Raw genomic sequence first — 5,211 nt, forward strand, 5'->3', positions numbered from 1 at the left:
TGGCCACTCACACTGGCTGCTGGCTACACACGGTAGCCCATGGCAACCCACTGCAGCAGGGGTTGCAGCCTATGCCATCGCCTTCTACTCATGGAAGCCCAGCTCCAGGTTGAGCTGTTGTTCAGCATCTTAGTTGTAGAGGGCAGCGTCACTGGCCCTCATATGTGGGATCCGAACCGGGGCCCTCTGGCATCCCAAGCCAGCTCTTAACCAATGCGCCACTCGGCTGGCCCCAAGTTATTTCAGTTTTTTCTTTATCTCTTTCCTGTAGCCATAAGGCATGTTTTTCATACCAAATTTGATCTTCGGTGCTCCACAGTGCCTTTTCAACAGTAAAAATTCAGCAAACATTTTATTTTTAAATAAACGAAGGAAAAAGAAATTGGGGTGTGTTGTGGTACTATGATACAGGCAATGTCAGCAAATTTTGTGGAAAACATTAGTGGAAGAAACATTCATGAAGCAATTAGATAATTTGTCATTGCCTCCATAAAGCAAATGCAGTTACTCAGAAAATATGATGCTTGTTTTCATGCAGTATTGCCAAATGCACAAGAAACTCCTCTAACAGAGCTCTGTGAAGATTCAGCTATCACATTCCATTCTGATGATGGTATATAGAGATGTGACTAATAAGACAAAAATAAAAATAGGATCAGCATGGACTATTTAAGATAAAATAGCTGACTTCACATGTGCATGTACTTGGAAGATTGCACAAGGAAACCAACACTGAGAGATGAGATCCCTCTACTCACTTTATATTTCAATACACAGTTGCCAGACGTTCCTTCCTATCAAAGGCATAGATAAATCCTGTGTGGGTAGAGCATACGGTGGAATAATTGATTTAACCATGACTTAAGGGGCGCCACAATACCTCTATCCCTTCCTTGGTTTCCTTCATAGGTGTAGGAGGTGCATACTGACTGAGCTGTTGTTTAGGACATCAACCTCTTAGGGTCCATTCATCCCTCTCCAGTATCTGACTCTCAGCCTCCTTTTCCTGGACACTTGTATATGTATATTTCTAATAGGGGATGTCCTCTTCTCACTCCTATCCAGAGCATATGCTTCCTGAGGTTTAGCTACTAGAAGGGCACATTTTTTTTCAAAAACTGCTGAGGGGCTTTCAATTCAGAGCACGTGAAGATGAGTGACGTGTGTGAATGTCATCACAGCATTGAGGAAGTTAACTACAACATTCCCGCTGCTGTGAGAGAAATTTCTCTAGTGAATTCTCTCGCTTACACAGCGCTAGCCTCACACTCACAAACTTGCAATTTTTTCATGGTTGAATATTCCTTGCCAGCTGACACATTCTTTCAGTAAATGGTATTGACACTGTTTCTGTACCCCAGTTCCCGTGTGTGGGGAGATATCCGCAGGGACTACTTTAAATAATAGCATGTCATGGGCAACAACACCGGCTCCTGCGTAAAATGGCACTGACCCACCGCGGAGTGCCCCATCGCCTCCGCTAATTTTGCCTTTTCAAATTAACAATGCCACTGTCACAGTCAAGTCTATTTTTATGACACCCTTAATTTTTTATTCTGAATTTCATCTCCTTTTATTCCAGGACTGAAATGAATTATTATTTTTTGTTTGCTAAGAAACTTTCTTTTCCTCCTTCAGAGGGCTCTTAGAATCTCCTTTCTTAAGCGTCCCCAATTAAATATAAGATAGAAATTTATCTTTTCTTCATTGTCCGAGCAACCAATTCCCATATTGCAAATAATCCCTCAAGTCTGAAATATACATGTAAAACTTCTCTATTCTAATTTGTGCCCTTGTTGTGATGTCCGTATTTCTATATTAAGAGCACAAGAGATAATAAAATATATCAAATATACAACAACTTGCATAAAATTCCGAATACCATTTCGGCTGGACTCTGTGTTGGTTTACTCAAACTGTCTCATATCTTTTCTCTATTTGAGAAGATTGGAAAGCTCAAGTTAACTTTCCAAACTCCTCTGATGGCTAGATGCTGGACTGATGTGCTCATGAGAAATTTGGAAGGTAGGACTGAGCAGAGTCCATCTTCCTGAAAGTTTTGGATGGTGCTGCTGGCAAAGCAAGTTCATGAGAATATGAAGTTTTTCCAGTGGCCAGCCGGTGTCCATCATGTGGACGCTTGTACATTAAGAGGCAGTGGTGGCCTCAGAGACAGTAGTTCTATTTTCTGTTCTTTATTGTTTTTGTGTAATTTCAAAATGCTGAACCCAGACCTACTCCTTAAGCCTTCTAAAAAATTGCAATCTAACTTACTGTATGACAGGCATCTCTGCTTAAAATACCTGGAGTTGTTTCTGGTTCCTGCACCAACCCTGACTGATACATCCCCCAACCCCCAATGCTTATATACAAAATTATATACCAGGGACCTCCAGAAATCTCTCCTGTAAGGCCTCCACCAGTCTTGGCAATCTCAGCTCTTACCACCCTTACCAGACAGTATGTTCTCATCACATCGTCCAGAATCTATTGCACTCTTTCATTTTTCTGTGCTTTGGACATGCCACTTAATTATGTCTGACCCCCTTCCTCTCATCTCCTCCCTGACTCCCTTTCTTGTGCTCCAAGCTTAAATGTCCTCTGAAGCTTCCTTAAGCCTTTAGAGCAAAGCCAACTACGTACTTGTAATGCATTCTGGTACACAGTTCTAGCATTGCATTTGTCACACCACATTGCAGGTCTGCATTTGGATTGCAAGCTCCCCTTCCTGACTGTTAGTTCCTTGAGCTCAGGCCCCTTGTACACCGTTTATTCTCAAGCATTTAAAAAATTAATAACAATTATTTAATAAAATTTTGAATGAGTAAATCGAAAATATTTATGGCAGCTCATTGACTTTATATTATTCCTGTCTCTTTTATACTTGATGCACTTTGCAGCTGCATGTAAATAATAGTGGCCTATTGGATGGCAACATTGCCCAACAATGGATGAAGTGAAGCATTAAAACGTTCCACCCTCATAAACCACATTTACACATGTTTTATGGCCGTTTTCATGCTGATTTACCCCACTCGAGGCACATACATTTGAATATAGTCTGATATAGTATAAATTCTCAGAGGGGAGACATTTAATCTGTTTAGCTTGTTTGATATAGATACTGTGCATGAGTTCTTCAAAAATATAATTGGAAGATAATTTAAATACTCATGTTAAGTGGGACCTTCTCATCAGGGGCTTTTCCATTCTTGCTTGAACAGAGACGTATTTATATTTGTTGCTTCATGGGTAGGAAGAACAGGCAGTCAAAATTGTCTCCCACCACAAGGGGCTAACTTATAGCAGATGGCTTCTGAAAACTGGTGTTTCTTTTCATTGAGATTAATATTTGAATGTGGCACAGGAATTTTGTTACAGGACTTCTGTTAATACTGAAATGAGCAGCTAAATTTCTGTATGATATTTTACTTTCTACTAACTTTCTCATTCTATCTGATAATTTTTTTAAACACCAAATATGCATTTATGGAATGACAAAACAAAGAATGTATAAAAGTTTATTTGTCTTTGCTTAATAGAATTTGAGAGAATTTTCTGACAGTATGTACTTTTCACATGAAAAACAATATGAACTTTTTGACCGTTTCTTTTTATTAGGAGAGATGTTATTCCAGAGAAACATTAAAGTGATATTTAAAAAAAGGTTTTCTTAGCTGAGCCATCCTGCTGCCTGTTGGCAGCTCAGTGGCTGCTCAGCTCGGGCAGGACTCGAACCGCTGTTGCTCAGAGCTCAAACTCTTGAGCGAGCTCTTAACCAACTGAGCCACTCAGCCAGCCCTAAAGAGATATTTTTTAAACTGAAAATTGTAACCACCATTTCATGCTTTTATGTTTTCTTTATATCATACCCAAAGTCAAAAGTCAGTAATGAGTGCAAAATATTTATTAGGAATGAAAGTATAAAATAGGGCCATAATAGAATACTGACAGATTTTATATTGTTTTCACAACCATTGCTAAGCTCCCTAAAGAACTATATATTCCCTCAAGGAAAAAAACACACACCAAATGTGTTTTTGTAAATGTGTTGTTTTCACATGAATTACATTCCAAGCTGCTTTTACGAACTAGCATCTTTACATCTTTGAGAATGAAAATTGAAATTAGCCCAGTTATTGGACAATATGGACAGTGTTAGCATCAGCATGCACAAGGAATTTGGGTTCATTTATGTTAGCTAATATCTATATCTGTAGACTCCAATTTAGAGATGAGGTATATTCTATGGTTTTAATATTAAGTAGGTTGAAAATATTTTTTTGAAATATATTTATTGAAATGTAAACATTTAAGTGCTTCACGAGTGTTGTAGCCACTATGAAGGAGTAAGACGAACACCCACACAAAATGTGGTTTGGCTGTCAAGACTGATGACATCACACACACACCAAGAGGATAGGAAAGGTTTATTTCTCACATGATGAGACATTGCAGGGAGAGCAGGAAGAACTCCTCGAGTAGACCCAAAAATGGTTTGAAAGGGCAACAAAGAAGCCTGGCCTGGGGTATTTATGGTGGTTAGAGGGTGGAGCTGGGGTGAGGGTTGCCTCATGTGGCATGAACTCCCTGTTGGTGCCAAAGAAGAGAGCACCCAGACATTCTTATCAGCTTGCTTAGATGCGGGACACAAAAGGAGGAGGGAGAGTTTAGTTTCAAAAGCTGTCATCAGTCAGATATCAAAAATCAAGTCAGAATCTTTCATATAATCATGCTTGGATTTTCTCCACTTACTTAATATTGAGCTTCCTTGGGAAGTTAACAATGGTTTGTGTCGTACAACCTGACCAGCATAGCAGAATGAATAAGAGCCTTCGATATAGATGTGCTGAGCTGACATTCTAATGTTACCTGTTTTCTTTTCACAGGGCTATAATGAGGAATGAATGAGAATAAATGAATGCAAAATGTCCGGTGAACAACAGATGATTAATAACAGTAACTTATATTTTGCTTGAGGTTCTCTTAAACATTGAATCCTTTGGCATTTACACAAAATTTGGATGCCTGAGCTACAGAGCAAATAAAAATAAAATGTAATCATTGCAAAAGATAAACAAAGCTGGATCCTAGTTAATATGGTAAGGACAGATTTTCATCAGTAATAACTATTATAATAGGGAAAAGAGTCCACCGTGAACTGAACTCAACTTTGATTTGTACAAAGGCGACTGTGAGTTTTAAAAGGAA

At 39.0% G+C, this 5,211-nt stretch overlaps 1 long non-coding RNA gene across 1 annotated transcript in view; it reads left to right on the plus strand.

The window, feature by feature from the left end:
- LOC109374009 (uncharacterized) overlaps window positions 1-4,935 on the plus strand; it is a 36,399-nt gene extending 31,464 nt beyond the window's left edge. The window contains exon 3 of the long non-coding RNA XR_002122329.1: window positions 4,890-4,935. This is a non-coding gene — a long non-coding RNA (uncharacterized LOC109374009). The remainder of the gene's footprint in view (window positions 1-4,889) is intronic.
- Window positions 4,936-5,211: the final 276 nt, after the last annotated feature.

The sequence above is a fragment of the Hipposideros armiger genome, unplaced genomic scaffold (assembly GCF_001890085.2).
Source record: "Hipposideros armiger isolate ML-2016 unplaced genomic scaffold, ASM189008v1 scaffold_774, whole genome shotgun sequence".
NCBI classification, from domain to species: domain Eukaryota; kingdom Metazoa; phylum Chordata; class Mammalia; order Chiroptera; family Hipposideridae; genus Hipposideros; species Hipposideros armiger.